The sequence below is a fragment of the Terrapene carolina genome, unplaced genomic scaffold (assembly GCF_002925995.2).
Source record: "Terrapene carolina triunguis isolate 2854851 unplaced genomic scaffold, T_m_triunguis-2.0 Scaffold58, whole genome shotgun sequence".
Classification (NCBI taxonomy): domain Eukaryota; kingdom Metazoa; phylum Chordata; order Testudines; family Emydidae; genus Terrapene; species Terrapene triunguis.
This window is the reverse complement of record NW_020664409.1, coordinates 76,951,058-76,971,884: the sequence shown is the minus strand read 5'-3', so window position 1 is coordinate 76,971,884 and position 20,827 is coordinate 76,951,058. Positions and strand designations below refer to the sequence as shown.

The window sequence follows — 20,827 nt, the reverse complement described above, 5'->3', positions numbered from 1 at the left end:
TGTGTGTGTGTGTGTGTGTGTGTGTGTGTGTGTGTGTGTGTGTGTGTAAATAAAAGTTAGTGGACCCAAGAGTAATTGTTAGAACAATTTTATATTGCAAATATTTTATTTATTAAAGTGAATGTGCATCTTGGTTTAATAATTTGTTTTATTGTTGCATTTGCATTATTTGTATTTAATAGGAGCTGTCTTTTTAAGAACAGGATGTGGGAGATGTAGAGCATGTTTCAGACTGATAGCAATGTGTGGATGATTTTAGCAGTGTGTCCAGGGAGTGGAAGCCCTACCTACGTACAGTCCAAAAAGGACAGAACTTGATTTAATAAAGTTATCTTTTCAGAAAGCAAACATAATTATCAAAGTATAACGTTAACGGGGATTGAATGCCTCAGAACATTGGTTTGTAGCTATGGAGCCTTTCACCTGTAGTAATCTGGGAGCATGTGTAATTCTGTAGGCAAGTTAATGACAGAAAGATAGGAATGGTGTCTTTTGATTTGTAAAAAATCTACCAAACAATAATTTCAATAGTGTCACTGTTCGCAGCGTGGTAGATGAGACTTTCTGCCCCCCGTGGCTCCCTGCTCCAACTCCTCCAGCTGATGGAAATTTTGATAATATTGTCGGAAATGGGTCAAGTTGAATATCATTCAAAAGCCCTTCTCCCACAAACACAATGGTACCAAACATGACAAACCTAGAACAACTATGTAGTTATATATTCAAGAGAATGCTTAAAAATAAACTTTTTAAATTATACTTTAAGAAAGTCTTGTCAAACATGCAGCCCTCACAAAGTTAAATTGTGGCCCTCAGTTGACGGTACTGTGTTATCAGTTCAGTCTCAGAACATGATACCTGATTCATTTCTTTAATGTTACAGATTACTATGAAAGGAAGGAATGCATCAAGTTGATTTGGCATCATCGGCAAAAAAATGATTGTTTCAGTGGTATTGATTATCAACTTCATTTACTATGCCAAGAGTTGTACTGAGGCACTGATGAAGACATCAGCATCGTGCCAGAAATTACTGGAATCCATCCGCAAACGGTATGCACATAGTTACATAACATACATTACATAACATAATTATAATCCCAAAATAATTTATTACAATCTTCTCGTTTTTACTCTCATCTTGATCATTTTTAGGAATCAATGGAAAGACAAAGAGTAGCTGAATCTTTGAAGAATACCATTGTGGAAGTCCTGGTTAAATGCTTGGTAGCACCTTACAGGCTAGAAGAAATGCATGCATAAACTGAATTTGGCGAGGTTGGAGAAGATGTACATCGAGCATCAGGAAAAAGTTCAAGATGTGAAGACAACTGCCAGTTGTGGGCGAGAGTCACCTTATCCTAGGTCCCCTGGCATGCGTTTTGAGAAGAATACCTCTTCTTCTGCAGTTATCCAGAAGCCCGAAAGTATCCATTAAGCACAGTTTTGACACATAAGACAGGTGTGAAACTGTATGAACAGGGCCGGCTCCAGACACCAGCTGAGCAAGCAGGTGCTTGGGGCGGCCAAGGGGAAGGGGCGGTACGTCAGGCTCTTCGGCAGCAGGGTTCCTGCCGCCGAATTGCCGCCGAAGTAGAAGGCAGCGCGGTGGAGCTGCCGCCGATTGCAATCGCGGCTTTTTTTTTTTTTTCCGCCGCTTGGGGCAGCAAAAACCCTGGAGCTGGCCCTGTGTATGAAGCAGTCATTCTTAGTAAGAATGTTGCATGGAAAATAAAGGTAAGTAAGATGCCCATGCATATGATATTGCGTATCACATCAAGTGCTACACCAATAACATATATATTGTGTCAAAAGGTAAAAGCAATAGAAACAAATACTGATGTTACCACTGTAAACTGTGCAACTCAGCTGCCTCACAGAGGGCTCAAATGGATGGGTGATGCAAAGGCTAAGTACAGAGAAATATGTGCTTTGAACAGGATTGAAGAGGAACAAATGCTTAGCAGAAAAGCTCTGAAAGCATTTATTGAAGATGAACTGTGGGATGTGGATGTAGTTTTTAGCAATCCTATCCACAGAAATGAATCACAGCGCATATACTTATAAGCTGCAAAAGACGTGGCGCTATCCAAAGCGCTGATGTCAACAGTAATATGAAGACTGTTTCCAGATGCTAAATGTTTACGGAAAAGCATTGTGTCCTGCAGTATGTGGGAGTTTCAGGGATCCATAGTTGATGCCAAATCTGAAAAAATAATACTGACTGACCTGTTTTTCTTTCTTTTTTTTTTAAATGGTGCATCTTTGATCATGGTGACTTCAGCACCAGCAAGCATGACAGTAAGCAAGTGGAGCACAAGGCTGCCATTTTATCACAAAGCCTCATGTACAAGTGCTTGAGTGAAAGGCAGGTTTTCAACACATGCATGACAACTGTGAGGCATATGCACAATCTACCACTACAAATGGCTGTTGGTTTAACAATTCATTCCAAAGCCTGTAGCAAATTCCTTGTGCAGCTTATGCACAGCATTGCCTCCTCCACTGAGTACAAAGTACTCTTCCTGGAGACTGCAACAGCAAGCAATGTTCTTAGCTGCATGGAACTGAATGAACGGCTGTACATTCCCCAGATCTCGTCAAGGGAAGGTCTATATTTTTGAGCTGCCAATAACTTAGACTTCCTTGAAGATACAGCAGATGGCACAGGTACTCTTCATTCTACTGTTATGGTCTGCTATCAGGAGTATATTAACGGGGACTAGTTCCAGCCTCAGGTGCTGTCTGGACCAGCAAAGAACTGTTCCTTGAAAGTGCTTCCTGACTTCATGACACACATACTTTTCTACCAAGTCCAAAAATTCTGAAGCCAAAAACTCAGTTTTCAATAAAGTATTGGTTTAATTGACTAAAGTAGAGCTTTCTGCATTCACTAACCTTGACCTCACTTCATTATTGTGGAAAAGTGGGATGGACACCAGAGGTGAAAAATAATTGAGTATGGCTCCAGATGAAGATCTGGATATCTAGGACATATCATACATCATTTCAGGGAAAAAACACATTCCAACATCATCATCAGCCAGAGCAAATGACCCGTGTATACATCCTGCCAGTCATACCTGCTAGCCCCAATGATTGCTCAGTTCACTAAGAAAACTTGCCACTGTCCAGAGGTGCATTTATAGCTGCTATCAAGAAGAGGATTATCAAGCAATGGAATGACTGGGATGAGTGAGTGCATTCAAAACTATCCTCCTCTATCAGGCATGGATGGGTCATGCAGGATGGACTGATGTGAAATGCACTTCCAAATCAATCCATCAGCTAATCAATTGCTTGTATGCAAAGACCAGATGCTCACCACCCTGCAAATGTTTGCCCAGCAGCCTGCATTGTATTGATATGTGCAAGTGTGGCACAGACGAGAATCACTGTGACGTGTCTAGCAGTAGTGCCCTAAATGGAAACGTCGCTGATGATGACTTAGATGAACAAATGTTTTAAGTCCTACATGTCAAGGCTAACTTCCCTTCGATTACCAAAAATCAATCTCTTTTTTATGCAAGCAATGCATTCCTGTGTTAAAATATAATTAAAAACACTGATTTTTAAACCTTTTTTTGAATATACAGCTACATAATTGTTCTAGGTCTGTCATGTTTAGTATCATTGTGTTCATAGGAGAAAGGGTTTTCAAATTATATCCAACTCATCCCTTTTCTGACAAACACTGTATTATCAAAATTTTCACCAACTAGAGGACCTGGATTTGAGAGGTGTAGGTGTCAGGGAGACAGCAAATCTCACCTCCCATGGTGCAGCGGGTGACACCTCTGAAATTATGATTCTGTAGGTTTTTACTAATGAAATGACACCTTCCTTACCTTTACATCACTAACTTGCCCACAAAATGAGATTTTACTATATTATGCTCCCAAATTATAGGTCACCAGTTTGAATCCTGCCCATCTCTGGAGGTGGGAAAAGTTGTTTCCATCTAATGGATATTTGATAGCCCCCAAATAAATTGAATTTGGTGAGTCCCAGTTCCAGCTCCCACATCAAAAACTTTGCACTAGATTGTAAGATATTCATGGCAGAGATTTATCCCTTACTATGTTTTTGAACAGTGCCTAGCAAAACGATGACCAAATCTCAGTTGAGTTCTCTATTGAGAGCCCCTGAAATACTGTCCAAAACTATCTTACTCAATATAAGTTTACAAGAGCTTGTGACAGCTATATCACACAGACATTGAGAATGTCAGGGGGAGTTCAAAAATTGGAAGACCAAAAAAAACCCCACCCCTTTTTGTTCCTTTTCCTTTTGCCAATTTCATTATTGGGGGTGGGGGGGTCTGACTCATGATTTTTTAACCTTTGGGGTTGGCAACACTGTGCACATATGTATTGACAGGATCAGCCCCATATTTTGTAGGACTTCACCACAGTAATTAGAACTGCATATAAGTGAGAGTTTTAAAAGAGTTTTCACTGGAGTAGTGCCTAGAGGCCCAAACTAAGGCTATGTCTACACTACCCGCCTGAATCGGCAGGTAGAAATCGATCTCTCGGGGATCGAATTATCGCGTCTCGTCGGGACGCAACATTCGATCCGCGAATCGGCGCTTGTACTCCACCAGGGCAGGAAGGAGTAAGTGCCGTCAACGGGGGAGCCACGGAGGTCGATTTGCTACCGTCCTCACAGAGGGGTAAGTCGGCTCTGATACGTCGAATTCAGCTACGCTATTCGCGTAGCTGAATTTGCGTATCTTAAATCAACCCCCCTCCCCACCCGTAGTGAGGACGTAGCCTAAGATTGGAGCTGCATTGTACTAGACACTGTATAAAATACATCATTAGAGATAGACCCTTCCCAGAGGAGCTTACAGTCTACAAAGACAATAGAAAGGTGAGAGGGAGCAGAGGCACAGAGGTGAAGTGACTTGTCAAAAGCCATACAGCAACTCAGTGGCAGACCTGGGAATGGAAACCAGATCTCCAACTCTCCATGCAGCGCCGAGGCTATCCACTACACCATGATGCTCCCCTCCAAAGTCATTTATTAAATTAAAAACAAAAACAACCCACACAACATGTTAACAGAATATGGTTTGAGTTGCAAAGTCAAGCACCCAGAAGTCAGGAAATGCGACAAATCAGGTTGCCTATTCACCCTTAATTTGGCTCCTGTGTGTAACAATTATGCAGGCATTAATTACCTTAATCAACAGGACATTCTTTCTCTTCCTGTCTCATTCTCTATACACTTTCCAAATGTTTAGAGCAAGTGAGGCAGGAATACTATAGAGCAGCATATTCGCTGAATACTTCCCATCCTGTGCACTGAGTGCAGCTGAGGTCCCATGGAAAAAATAAGGTGCTCGTGTAATTAAAGATTGCACAGGCAAACTTAATTCTGTCATTTCCTAAGTTCTGAGTGCTCAACTTTGCAACCTTAATAATGTTTTTTGTCAGTGAAATATCCTAGGGGTTAGGTTTTGTTTATTTTTTAAGGAAAAAGATAAAAATGAATTCTATAATGAGCAACTGAAACCCGCTCCTCATTGTGCACCATCATCATGTTTGAACCATTAAGCTCAAGCATTGCAGCACAGATTTCTATCACTTGAGCTAAAGGATTAATTACATTAGCTGGCAGAAGCAGAAGGTTATTATCCCAGAGAGAAGATGGAAGACTGAGACCATATGTGCTGGGTTCAGGAGATGGTTGGTGGAAGCCTGGCTCAGCTCTTTCACTCTCAGAAGGAAGTAGGGGATGCTCCTGCCTGAGATGGTACCACTGGACATTAGGGTAATGTGCTGAACTCAGAGCATGGCCTGGAAAAGCCTTGCTTAGCTCTCTCTTCCCCCTCCCAAGAGGTGGGATAAGTTACTGCCCTAAATGATGTCCCCAGATGGGAAGACGAGCCACTGGGGTCATGTGTTAGGTAAGGTGTTGAGGGAAGCTGAGCCTGAATCCCTTTCTCTGCCCCTGAGATGCTGTCTGCTCCCAGGGTTCCCCGTTCATTGTGTATTGCTGCTGATGGTGGTTTGACAGCGATATGGGCCTGGATTTAGATTAGAATGTTAAAGTTCAGTTATTATGTTGGCGAGTTGAAACCATTTTGTGGACAATGCAAACGATGAAGGGAAATGGTAATTTTCAATAGTTTTTAAATTGGCTAAACCCAATACAATTTCATGGGACAAAGAAAAGGCACTTCTCTGGCCCTAGGCTTTCTCCATGATGAATTTCAAAGGCATACTTGAAACAATGGAGAAGTTAGCACTGCTCAAAAAAGATCACGAGAATGTTTTATAATGAAAAGTGCAAGACAACCTAAATATAGCAGTCACTACCAGCTACCCCAATAATTAAAAAAATATAACCTCTCTCTTCAGATTATGAAAATACATGACCAGTGGTAGACTTCTATTATATGAAGATTGCTTTGAATGTCTATGTTTTCATGTTAATTAAAAATATTTCAGAAGATGATAGAGTTTGACTAACATCAGAAAGCAGGTCTGATTTCATGGTTTATTTAAAGTACTGTACTGAATTAACTACCAATCAGCTGGGTTTTATACTATAGTTTTAGGCTGCTTTGATCCCAGAAACAGAGATAATTGACCACTCCTGACCACTGAGTGCAGTTTTACCAATGCATTAATATTACAGATAACATAAATGTTATGATAGATTAATAATAACTCATGGTCTTAAAAATGAGCATTTTTATAACTTTCTTTTCAAAATAATTATATTGTTAGAATTAGGTTGTGTTTTTTTTAAATGGAGGCTAAAACCCAACAGAAACAAAGCATCTTCAATTTCAGATTGTTTCAGCCATTAATGACACATTATTTATTTATTTATTTTTCATTATACTACATTGTCAGTATGACTCTGGAACTGATAAAGAACCATGTAAAATCAAAAGCAGGCACAGGAACTATAAAAAAGAGACCAAACTCAAAAATAACCGTCCAGATATATAAAATCCCAAATATTTCCTGGTGTACAAAGAAGTGGAAATATGCCAAATACCCAATTTACTATCTGATACAGAAAATGTATTTAAAAGACAGTTACAACTTTAACCTCAACTATAATAATCTGACATATACTGCAGTATACAGGTCAAGAAAATGCTCAATGAAAGGATAAAACAAAGAATAATAGGCAGACAAGCGACTGTCCTTCCATACTTCCCTTTGGAGCTTCAATACGAAAGTTATTGTTTACATTTCCTCTTATAAAAAGTTTGTTCCTTACTGTTACTGGTCCAGAAAACTTGTCATACGCTAACGCAAAAATAGTTCATTTAAGTAATGGGCATGATGCACAGACTGAAAAACACTGAAGTATCTTTTTGAAGGGTGAATATAAATAAAATATTTATTATTGTTGTTCATCCTCCATAAGGCTGAAGATTTCCTCTTATATTTCTAGATGTCTTGACTCCTTATCAAGGGGAGCAAAATAAAATGGTCTGTCATTCTCAAAAATTTCCACTTTTGCTTTTGGTAGCTGGATACCTTAGAATAAGGGAATGTTGCAAATGCTGAGGTAATGTCACCTGCCTGTCTAGACAGATAGAAAGACGATGGCCCTCATCGCCGGAGTATCTGAGCACCTCCACAGTCATTAATAGGTTTTATCTTCACCACACCCCTCTGAGGTAGGGCGGTATTATCAAAGTTTTACAGATGGGAACTAAAGCACAGCATATAGATTAAATGACTTGCTCAAGGATACAGCATATTAATGGTAAAGCTGGGAATTATACTTAGGTCTCCTGATTCCCAGTCCAGTACACTACACATTAGCCCACCCTTTCTACCTCTGTTCCTATTTAAACAAACTATACATCTTCAAAGCTGTTGACCATTCTTATTATATCAACCCTACAAAGGCTTCAAATAATAGGTGAGAGAGAAAAAAGAGAAAGCCTACAAGGCCTGCTAACAACTAAAAGTATGAAGCAGGCTGGGCCCAGATGTCTTTAGCTGGATCCAACAAATCTCCATCAGTATGTAAGTTTTCTTTCTCTCTATGCACAAGCATTATTTGAAACACCTTGAAGATTTTATTCTAAACAGAAGAAAAAATAATAATGTAGTTCTCACTTTTCATTGCAACAGATATTGAAAGACCCTTACAGACCTTCAAGAGCAATAACAAGATGAGAAATATTTCTTCTGAAAGGTGAGCAAACTGCAAGAATCAGAAATGGAAGATAACATGCACAGGGTGCCATGGACACTGATGAATCTGGAAGAGGTAAAAAGGTTATTCTTTAGTCACTACCCCTGTTCCCTCCCTCCCCCAGTATATGTCAGCTTCAGACAATCCTGAACTCAGGTTTTTACAGCCATTCTCTTCCCTAAATAATTTTAAAGGAGGACACAATGTTTAGGCATAAACATACACATACAATCTACACCCTCATCTCTATAACTAACAATGTTGGAAACAATATGAAATTTACAAATTGTGAAACAATTATAAAAACAAAACCCAATAAGACTTAGAAATTTGACAAATGTCAAGGGTTTAGAACCTGATGAGCACTTCCTAAAAATGGAGATTTCATACACAGATTCATAGATCTCCTATGAAAACACCAAAAACCATTTAATGATGACTACCTGATACCCAAGTATCAAGGTCTGCAGAGGAGATAGCACACCGAAATATAGGTAATACAATTTTTGTGCCAAGACAATCAAGTACCCCTATGCAAACCTAAATTAGGGGTATTAACTAAAGTTTAAACATTATGTGAAACAAACAGTGGTGTATAAATTAAATATGTAGATATTATATACACACCTCTACCTCGATATAACGCTACCCGATAGAACACGAATTCTGATATAACGTGGTAAAGCAGTGCTCCGGGGGGGTGGGGCTGCGCACTCCGGCAGATCAAAGCAAGTTCGATATAATGCGGTTTCACCTATAACACGGTAGGATTTTTTGGCTCCCGAGGACAGTGTTATATCGAGGTAGAGGTGTATATAATATATAAATGTGAGTAATGAAAGGAAACACAAGAGTACAGGCAACTACTGGTAGAGCTACTTTTGTTTAAGATAAATACAGACTATCCACTAAAACTTAATAATGCACTTAATGTGGATAAATGTAAAGTAATGTGCACTGGAAAAAATAACCCCAACTATACATACAATATGATGGGGGCTAATTTATCTACAACTAATAAGGAAAGAGATCTTGGAGTCATCATGGATAGTTCTCTGAAGACGTCCACACAGTGTGCAGCAGCAGTCAAAAAAGCAAATAGGATGTTAGGAATCATCAAAAAAGGGATAGAGAATAGGACAGAGAATATCTTATTGCACTTATATAAATCCATGGTACGCCCACATCTTGAATACTGCGTACAGATGTGGTCTCCTCATCTCAAAAAAGATATATTGGCATTAGAAAAAGTTCAGAGAAGGGCAACTGAAATGATTAGGGGTTTAGAACGGGTCCCATATGAGGAGAGATTAAAGAGGCTAGGACTTTTCAGCTTGGAAAAGAGGAGACTAAGGGGGGATATGAGAGAGGTATATAAAATCATGAGTGGTGTGGAGAAAAAGAATAAGGAAAAGTTATTTACTTGTTCCCATAATATAAGAACTAGGGGCCACCAAATGAAATTAATGGGCAGCAGGTTTAAAACAAATAAAAGGAAGTAGTTCTTCACACAGCGCACAGTCAACCTGTGCAACTCCTTGCCTGAGGAGGTTGTGAAGGCTAGGACTATAACACGGTTTAAAAGAGAACTAGATAAATTCATGGAGGTTAAGTCCATTAATGGCTATTAGCCAGGATGGGTAAGGAATGGTGTCCCTAGCCTCTGTTTGTCAGAGGGTGGAGATGGATGGCAGGAGAGAGATCACTTGATCATTACCTGTTAGGTTCACTCCCTCTGGGGCACCTGGCATTGGCCACTGTCGGGAGACAGGATACTGGGCTGGATGGACCTTTGGTCTGACCCAGTATGGCCATTCTTATGTTCACCCTTATCAAATTTTCTTACATATGAGAGACAGAGATCAAAATGACATCATGATTACAGGAAATGGAACCCCTGAACACAAATGGGACTTTGTAATCTTTTTATAAGGAGGTAATGTTAATATTTGGTAGATGGCATATTTTAGATGGGGTAATAATGAGGGAACAAGGATTATACTACATTCTGTTTATGCAATTAAAAACCCTTTATATCTTTTTAACCTGTGCCCTGAATTAACTGCCCCAAAATACCAAAAGACACTTTTACTCAGCAAAATCAACCAAACAAAATACAAGATAATAAAAACAGTAAACTACAGCTATTTTTTCAAAACACCATAATTTTAAAACACTGCCTGATTTCTACTCAACTTCTCAGAAAACTCTACCCTGCGGTAGGATATGGGATGCAAAATTTCAAGAAGGTTGGTTTCTTGAGGGGGGAAAGAGAAGGGGCTTTGAAAATCAGGCTCACTGGTCAAATGGGGATCTAATTTCAACCTTAAAGAAATGACTAAACCTGCTCCAAATCTAGCTGAGTTTAACTAAATATTTAATATAAATAGAATTTAAAAACTGATAGTATCTGTCAGAATCTCACGTATACTGGAATATTTTAATGAAAAAAAATCTTCTAAATTATTTTCTAGCAATGTTTCATCAATGATCAAAAAGGTTACAGAAAAATATCCTTTGAATTTGCTGCCCTTCATCTGTGGCTTACTGCCAACCACTACAAACGTGATGGTAACATAAGTCTATTTTAGAGAAGTATAACAAATCTAGAGAACTAAAGATGTGATTATTTTTAATACCCAAATAATGTAAAATATGTGATTTTTTATGTAGAACAGATGGCTAGAGTACAATGTATCCTGGTGTATGCTAATTTTTCTTTTGAGCAGTCATAAGGATTATATACAATGCACAAAAATTACATGTTTTTACTAGCTTTCCACCTCATGCATTACATTTCAGAACACAGAGCCACAGAGGAAACACTATGGGATATATTTTCAAAGCTGTGGATGGGGTTTTATATCCATTAAAGTTTGATAGGAGTTATGTGGCTAAAACCCCATGCAATTCTTTGAAAATTAATCCAAATGTGTCAAATATTAGAGTAATGCTTAAAAGTTCTACTATCTTTAAGCCTGTCTTAGTATTTCTATTGTATAAGAGCTACATATTATTATTATATATTACTAAGTATGTATTATTATTATATATTACTAAGTTCCATCTTTCTAGTGGAAAACTGAGCAATATTTTCCCTATCTCCCTTGTTGACCTCTGCATTATAACAACATCAGTCAAGGAAGACTGGACAAAACTTCTGACACCAGCCAATAAGTAAAGCACTTCTGTGAAAGGACTATACGTCTTTGAAATTAGTGTGGGTCAGCAGAGTAATTAGCCTTAGAAAAAACAAGCTTAATTTGTTTAATTATATAGAATATTGCAAGGGTTTGCACTAATGACATATTGTAGAAAAAGACAAAAAAACAAACTAGCAACAAGAAATACTTGCTACTCTGATTATCTGTGAAGACCATCAATATCAGTTTTGAAAGCTTTTAGTGTTGCCACCTCTACTGAATTTATGCAAGTAATGTGATTTTGGCCCCTTCTGCAGGAGCACTTGCAAATATGTGATAAGCTCCTGCAGTCATGTGATTTCAGAGGAAGAGGGATAGACACTCCCACACAATGCTTTGTAGTTTATGGGAAAATGCACTGAGCTCAAGCCAGGACACCATGAGCTCTAGTCCCAGCTTTTCCACAGACTGCTGATAATATTTCTGTGATTTTTTATCCCAATATGGGATGGGAAAACTTTCAGAAATCTCAAAAAGTCTCATGGGATGGGAAAACCATCTCCTGCCCAACTTTACTCTTACAGCTGAAGTGAAAGAGGTCTGAACAGTGGAAATGAAGACTGTGTATTCAAACCCAGCTAATGACCTACATTATATATAATGTATGTGTACAGGTACATGTGTATATACCCACACCTACTACAAATTTCTGCAACTGATACATTTTTTGGTGAAAGTAGCCATTTACTTTTTAAAAATGTAAACAGCCATCTTATCAATAGAAAACACACTAGTGTGTGAATGTGCATAACTTTCTGACAAATGCATACTGTGGCATGTTTTACTGCTTATTTATACATCATAATACTAAATACCTTAATAAATATGCTTTATAGCTACTCCTCCAGAAATATTACTAAGATATTTGTTTATAATTGTAAACTGGATGCTTTTAATGTTTTTAATTGTTTTCAAAAATGGTTCAGTTTTTCATTTCCGCCAGATGTAGATTTTACAATTATGGGGCATTACTACTGAAAATAAAAATCCCAGAGCCTTTCATTAGTATGGGATTATATCACACTACAGCCCAATCACTGAAAAGTAGATAACAAGGCTGGAGATGCAGACTGTTCTTCCCCTCCTGAGAGTTTGCAGTTCAGCAAAAGAAGCTTAAAATCAATACCATATTTCACTAGTATCCAATGAAGAAATTCAAAGGCATTATGCAGATTTATGCAGGCATTCAGAAAGTTTGTCATGGATTTTTTTTACATATTAAATCAAAGTTTGCATTGTTCATTTTATTTAAAATGAAAAATGGATAGATGCATGTGGAAATCAAATATGATTATAGGAAAACATCCCTCTTTACCCCTAGAGCACTGACCACATAGTCACAACAGGAACTACACGGATCCTTACTCAAATATGTAACAGCAGCCACATTTTGGCATGTACATTCACATGCTGAGGAAAAAATACACAAACTTAATACATTGTTAAACCATACATTGACATCAGACTCCCAAAATTCCATTCTTCCTCCAAAGTTATGCCGGAAGCTTACAAGCAGAGCTATGCTGCTCCTAACTTTCTCTCCACTATTCCATTTCTAGTTTAAGGAGGTCAGAGCAAGAATGATGTATGCAACTTGAATGTGAGCAGGACAGCACAGTTGTTGAGAAATAAATGACTTCTCAAAATCCTAAATTTTTGGTATAGTTTATCATTATTAATGCACTTCACAATTAAATCATTTGTGAATTTTTAAACTGCATGAAATTAATTACTAATGCAAAGTGGAATTTGCTATAGCACACATTGGCTATGTTTTTAGTCTATTGTTATTATTAATCATGTTTATTATGGTAGGGTCCCCATTGTACAGTACCAAGCACGAACACAGAGTAATAGGCAGTTCCTGGCTCCAAAGAGCTTACAGCACCGTCCGAAGTGGCAGGGGACCAGGGGATGGCACACAGCCTCTACTCTGGCTCTGGCTGAAGCCGTGGGGTGGGGGCGCACAGCTTTGTCGCCAGGCCCAGATAGCCCCAGCCCCGACCAAAGCCATGGGTCTGGGATTCACAGCCCCAGTTCTGCCCCCACCACTGACAGCTGAAGCCAAAGTCACACAGGTCCGGTAAAGTTGCAGAATCCATGACTTCCATGACCCCTTTCTCTATCCTGTTTGTCTTATTTATTTAGGAATTATCTGTATTTATAATTATTAGCTTTGCTTCTGTGGATACCTATAGTTTCAGCCAGGCTAGAGCCAGGGCTGTGCTCTCCCGACGCGCGGCTTCAGCCAGAGCCAGGCTGTGCACCCTCTTTGCCCCAAGGCTTTTAGCCAGTGGCAGAGCCAGGGCTGTGTGCTCCCTTGCCCCCAGCAGCTGGGCTGTGTGCCCCCCAAGCCCGTGTCTTCGTCTGGGGCTGGAGCTGCTCCTGTGTGCCTCTGCCCTGCGGTTTTGGTGAGGCTGAAGCCAGGGCTGTGCGCCCCAACCACAGTGGTTGTGGCAGGGACAGGGCTGTGCCCCCCCCACATGGTGGTGGGGCTGGGGCTATCTGTTCCCCCCCATGGAGCTCCAGCTGTCATTCCTTCCCTCCTCTCAGCTCTCTCTCTCCCCATTATTTTTAGTAAAAGTCACAGACAGGTCACATCTGCCATGAATTTTTGTTTATTGCCCCTGATCTGTCCTTGACTTATACTAAAATTAACCATGGCAAAATCTTAACCTTAGATATAATACACAATCAGAGTGAACAATATGATGGCAGCAAACATCATGGCAATTCCACAATTATTATTAATTATTATTATTATTATTATGGTGGGTTTATTTAGGGGTAAACTGAATGGAAAGAAAAATGAAGAGAGAGAGGACATTGAACGGAAGGGGAAAGGGGTAGATGTGGAGTGAAATACAGATGAAGAGACTGGGAGGGAGGGAAAGAGAGAATCAAAACTGTAGTTCTCTGAATGTTTGTAGGCCCTGGTTTAGCTCCTTCTGCAGTCGCTCCTCCTGGCTGGACTCTCAGTAAGGACAGACACAATTATTTCCATGACATTCTCATAGAAAGATGCATAGTTGTATTAATTTTACACAAGACATAGAATAGCATTCTGAACCAAATCATTAGTTGTTTGAGTCACTGAAAACTATTACTCAATCTTACTCATTATTATTTTGGATCTTCTGGAAAATTAATGTGAGCTTATAAAACTTTCTGGCTCACCAGCAGGTGAAAATCCTGTTGCTTAAAAAAAACAAAAAAACAAAAAAAAACCCACCACATACAGATTTCGACCTGGCATATGTATAAACAGGGAACCTACAAGACTCCCTTTACAGATAATAGTGCAGGTAGAACTGATATATTTAAGGCTTCTTATATGAAAAACAAGGAAGAATCTTACTAAGATCTTCATTTTAACTATATCTTGTGATTGTCAGTTCCATAGTTTGATTATGTGGTTTGTTTAAAAAGTGTTTCCTTTTATCAAATTTAATGCCTTCAGTGCATTTGAATGTCTTCTTGTTCTTGTAGTATGAGAAAGAAGGTAAATACAGCACACATATTTATCCTCTGTACTACTCACAACTTTGCATGCCTCTGTCATATCCCCCCTTATTAATCTGTTATCTAAATTACACAGATCCCAATCTTTTCAACCTCTCTTTATATACCCAGACAAAATTACATTAAGACAGAATTACAGTTAAAAGTACACGTGAATAATTTAAAGTAAAACACACTACAGGGATATTGTAATTATCCCAAAACCTAGCATTACAAATTCTGGAAATCCAGAGTTAAGATTAAATTAAAAGAAATCAAAACAAGGGAAAGTATGGAAAAGCAGATGGGGCACTCAAACAACCTTAACTCTGCCCTGTAGCGACACCATACCTGTACAATTAAGATTCATGCATATAGTATATGTAGGCCCAGATTAGATTAAAATTGATTTTTAAAGATGCATTAGATTTCTTCATTTTTTTCTCCTCATTGTATCATTATTTTACAGGAAATACAGGATACAACTTTCCCAAAATTTTGGGGCACTGTGTGTGTATTCAACCAAAGTTCTGGTTTGGATCTCTCGTTACTTTTTTCAGGAATATTTGAAATACATCAGATATGTATGCAGTATCATGACTACGTAACTCATATTTAAAATGAAATAATATTTAAAAGCTATAAACAAAAAGTATAGCTTTTTTTTTTTCTTTCTTTCTACGCTTCAAGTGCAATTGCATACTAGGGAAAGACGTTTCATGAATCACAGAAACTTATGACAATACTTGTCTGAAAGCAGCATGTTATGCATTTTTGTCTCCCGCTAAACTGTGGAAAAATACGTGTAGTTGATGCAGAATTTTTTTGTTTTCTTATACAAATCAGTTCTTAAGATAATGAACTGTACCTCTCTTCAATAAAACAGATATGTGATCATATCTTTGGCTACATTATTTTACCTCGTACAGTGTCAATGCTTTATCACAGATTCGAGCTTTAAATCCTTGAATGTGTTCAGAATGGATATCATCTGAAGGAGAATGTTCCCTTGATAAGATTATTTCAGCGTAAGCAGCAATAGTTTTAAATGAAGATGCATTTCTGACATTATAAAGAAAATGATATTTTTATAATTTTACCCACGTTATAAGCAAAACTACAATGATAATAATAGCAAAAATGTTCAAAGTTGGATACTTACACAGAAGTTCCTAAATCCATATTTAAACATTTAGATGGAAATGGCCTGATTTTCAGAGGAGCAACCATAAATCCTACTAAAGTCAGTAACAACAGCAGGTGTTCAGCACTTCTGACAAATCAGGACACTTTTTAATTACATGTCTAAACCTCGATGAAGGTACCTAGGTTTGAAAACCTGGGGCAATAATTTTATTTATAAAGCACTCCCTTTCCAAGATTCTTGAAGAGCTGTATAATACTGTATATATAATATAATGACACAAATTAAAATACAATTTAACGTAATTAACAAAATAAAAGCTGGACAAGGGTATCCAAATGCAAACCTGTTAATAGATATTACATATATGACACCCAACAGAATGAACTTCAATATTAAATACATGGGGATAGTCAACTGACCCAGTAAACACTGGAGAGACAAAGTGGGTGAGAATATCTCTTATTGGACCATCTTCTGTTGGTGAAAGAGACAAGCTTTCAAGCTTACACAGTTCTTCTTTAGCTCTGGGGCATTTCAGGTCCCAGAATAAGGTAAAGCTGCCCAGTAGTAACAGGACTAGTAGAAACTGATACAACCGCTCAAGAATGTGGGCAGACAGGTCACCTGTTCCTGATGATGTTTGACAGATAACTTTAGAATGAACAGGAAAGAAGAAGCCTTAATGATCACTTATCTCAAAAAAAGAGCAGAAATAGAAAAGGTTGAGAAACAGTGATGAAAACGATTAAAGGCCTGGAGATACTTCCCTATGAAGAGAAGACTGGGACCACTTATTTTAGAAAGGAGACATGGCAAAACTGTAAAAAATTATGAATAGGAAAGAGCAGAAAAATCAGGTATGCCTATGTCTCCCTCTCATACCGCAAGGACAAGGAAGCACTCAATGAAATTGAAAGAAAAACTATTTAAAATGAATAAAAGGAAATATCTTTTTCTTTGTTTTATATCCAACACCTAATTAACCTGTGGACCTCAATTTCACAAGATGTCAATGGAAGCAAGAGTTTAGTAAGAGTCAAAAATAAGGATTAGACAAACAAACTTCCACTATGGACAGCTTATTCTGTAATTATGGGTATCTCTTCCATCTGGTCCTGGCCACAGTGAGGAAGGAAACTAAACTAACAGACCACTGGTCTGATCCATTATGTCAATTTTAATGTTCTCTTAGAACTGTTGCCCCACCAAGACATCAGCAAGAGAATGTTAACAGGCCACTGGCCTGCCTAACACAGAAGATAACAAAAAGTGAAGGAGATGTCCCAACTAAAAGAAGATTCAAAATCAGGAAAACTTGGCTTGTTTAAGGCCTAGCCTGAAATTCCTGGATGTTTTCCAAAACATGTGTTGAACCTCAAGGAATCTGGGCCAATATCTGAATTTGGAACAAACTGCCAAACCAGATGACTTTCATAATCTTAATCTGTAATTGGCCAGAAGGTTGTTTTTGAGAGATTACTTTTTTTTTTTATTTCAACTTTTAATGTATCTATATAAACTGGAGATGGATTTTATACAAAACTTAAAATAAAAAAGATAGATACATTGATTGTGGAACCCAATATTACTGTACAAAATAGCATAACTCAAAGGACACAAAAACTTGAGGACATACTATATCAACATGTTAACAAAAGTGCCCAACAATCCAGCACGCTGCTAGAGAAGGCTCCAAAAAAAGATGGGCCTTGCAACATATCCTACAAGCCTGTAAATTCAAGCTTTGCCAGACTAAAGGGGAATCAAATGCTATAGTTAAGAATCCTTCACAGAGAATATCTTGTCAGATGGACACAAACACATTGGTTCCCTGTATCTCTTCTATGTATTTAACATACAAATACACATGTAGAACACACGTAATTACAGATCACGTATCGGAGCTGTGACAGTGTGTCAAATTATGAATGCCATGAATGCCCTGCCATTTATAATACTAAAAAATTGTACTAATCTTCCGTAACTGATCTTCAAGATGTGTTGCACATATCCATTCCACTCGTGTGCACATGCTCCGCACACAGTCGTTAGAAAATTTTCCCTCAGAAAAACCCGCCAGAGCAGCCTGAGTTCCCTCGGCTGTCATGTGCCACTGTGTTTCAATATAAAGGGTCCAGCTGCCCAGCACCCTCAATTCCTTCTTGCCAGACAACTTCAATGCAGAGGGGCAGGAGGATGGATCATAGTATGGAAGTGTGCAACACATCTTAAAGAACAATTACAGAAGTTTAGTAACCATTTTTTATTCTTCAAGTGATTGCACATGAGCATTCAACTCTTGGTGACTCATAAGCCATAAAGAAGGTGAAGGATTTGGAATCTCTGTAACACAGACTGGAGGACAACTCATCCTAATTTAGCATTGTCTCTTGAGTGCTGAGTGTTGGCATAATGGGATGCGAAGGTGTGGACTGAAGACCAGGTTGCTGCTCTACAAGTGTCCTGGATGGGGACTTGTGCAAGAAATGCCACCAAGACTGCTTGAGATCTTGTGGAATGAGCAGTTACTTTGCTTGTTGGGGAAATGCCAGCCAGATCACAGCATACATGAATACAGGATGCTGTCCACAATTAAACTGTCTGTGAAGAGACTGGCAGACCCTGCATCCTGTCTGTGATGGCCCCAAATAGTTGGGTTGAAAACTGGAACTGTTTAGTACTATTTATGTAGAACGTCAAAGTCCTTCTAACATCTAGGGTGTGCAGGGGTTGCGCCTCTCTATTGGTGTGTGGTTTGGGGTAAAACATAAGTAAGTAAATGGACTTGTTAATAGGAAAGTTAGATACCACTTTAGAGAGAAATCTTGGATGAGCAAATATACTTTGTCCTTAAAGAAAATTTTATAAGGCAGTTCAGACATCAGAGCACGTAGCTCAGCCATACTCCTGGCAAAGTGATGCCTACTAAAAAAAGCCACGTTCAATGATAGGTGTGGCAAAGAGCACCTTGCTAACGGCTCAAACTAAGTTCAAGACTCATGGAGGAATAGATTCCCTTCTCTGAGGGTACAACCTTTCCAGGCTTTTCAATAATCTGCTTGTCGTATCATTAGCAAATTTAGAATGGCTGTCCAAGTAAGGATGGAAAGTTGATATTGCTGCTAGGTTAACATTGACAGAACTAATCACCAACCATGAATGTTTTAGGTGTAATAAATAGTCCTGGATAGAGGACTGGATTGGTGAAACCCCAAATTGACAAGACCAGATGGAAAAATGCTTCCACTTCAAAATGTAAATAGTCTTGGTGAACGGCTTTCTACTATTTAATAAGACATTGCAAACTTGCTCCAAACAAGACTCCTCTTTTTGATTTAGCCATAGATCCTCCAGGCTGTTAAATGAAGTACCTGCAGGTTCCGTTGGAGCACCTGACAAGGTCCTGCAAAATTATGTCTGGGTCCAAAGGAAGTGAAATTGGAGCCTCTACCAACAGATCCAGGAGAGTGGAGAACCAGTGCTGCCAGGACCACCCGGGGACTATTACTATAACCTGGGCATGGTCTCGTTTGATCTTTTGCAACACTCGTTGTAGAAGTGGAATTAAGGAAAAGTGTAGCACAGCTTGTTCAGCCAAGACAGTAAGCAAGTGTCCATGATGGAACCGGGACTGCAACCTTGTAGGAAACAAAACTGATGGCTTTTCATTTTGGCCTTGGTTGTGAACACTGCTGGAAAATGCACCTGACATCCAGGCAGAGAGACCATTTGTAGTGACTCAAACGATCTGCTTAGGTCTGCAAGCTCATTCTGCAATCCTGCAATGTAAGAGGCTTTGAGATTGATTGAATTGGCAATGCAAAAGTTCTATAGGTGAACTGGCTCTTGACAAAGTGGAAAACAGAGGGTTCCTCCCTGCCCGTTGGGGGAAAACATTGCTGCTGTGTTGTCTGTGAGGACAAACAGGCTTTTTCCCTTGACCTGAGATAGGAAAGCCTGAGAGGCTAGGCAGACAGCCCTTACCTCCCTGACATTGATATGTAGAGACATGAGGAGCCCATGAGGACCATAAACCCTGAGCTTGTAAGGGGACCCAGATAAGCCCCACTCCCAGGCAGCCACATCCATCACCAATGTTAGCAAAGGTTGAGAGCAGTCCAAGGGAATACCTGCACATACATTGACCAAGTCTGTCCACCAATCTAGAGATGTCAGTATGCTAGAGAGCACATTCAGCAGAGAGTTCAGATGGTGACAACTTGGTGAATAAATGGAGGCCAGCCAACTCTGAAGAACCCTGAGATATAATCTGGTATGTGCACAAGACTTTATGTCCCAGGAGCCTTATACAGTTTAAGGCTATACTACTAACTAAGTACTGATCAACTAGAAAACTATTTACATTAAATTTACAACAAGCCAAGCAAGTCCAACGGCCATCATGGATGGTAAGAAGGAAATGAGCGGAATCTGGGGCAGCTGGACCTTTTATATCAGCATGCAGTAGTGGGCGACAGCAGAGAGCACTCAAGCTGCCCTGATGGATACCACTGAGGGAATTTTTTCTGATGACTGTGCGTGCAGCACTCACACACCAAGAATGGAATGCACATGTACAAGCAGAGGCTTGATGCCTAGTAGACAAACTGTCTGAGCAGCTGTGACAGAACAATCAAGGGGGATCAACAGTGAATGACTGTTTCCTACCAAAATAATGGGTTTTCTGTGAGCAGGTCCATTGACTTTCAATGCTTTCCTACAGAGAAGCCAACCGATGGGGAGCCATGGAGCCTGAACCTGCTCCCACCCCCAGCAAACTGAGGAGACAGTCAGAGAA

General features: G+C 39.1%; 1 protein-coding gene across 1 annotated transcript in view; it reads right to left on the bottom strand.

Moving 5' to 3' along the window:
• VPS13B (vacuolar protein sorting 13 homolog B) overlaps positions 1–20,827 on the bottom strand; it is a 953,533-nt gene that overhangs the window by 509,854 nt on the left and 422,852 nt on the right. The gene's annotated exons all lie outside the window — the stretch shown is intronic.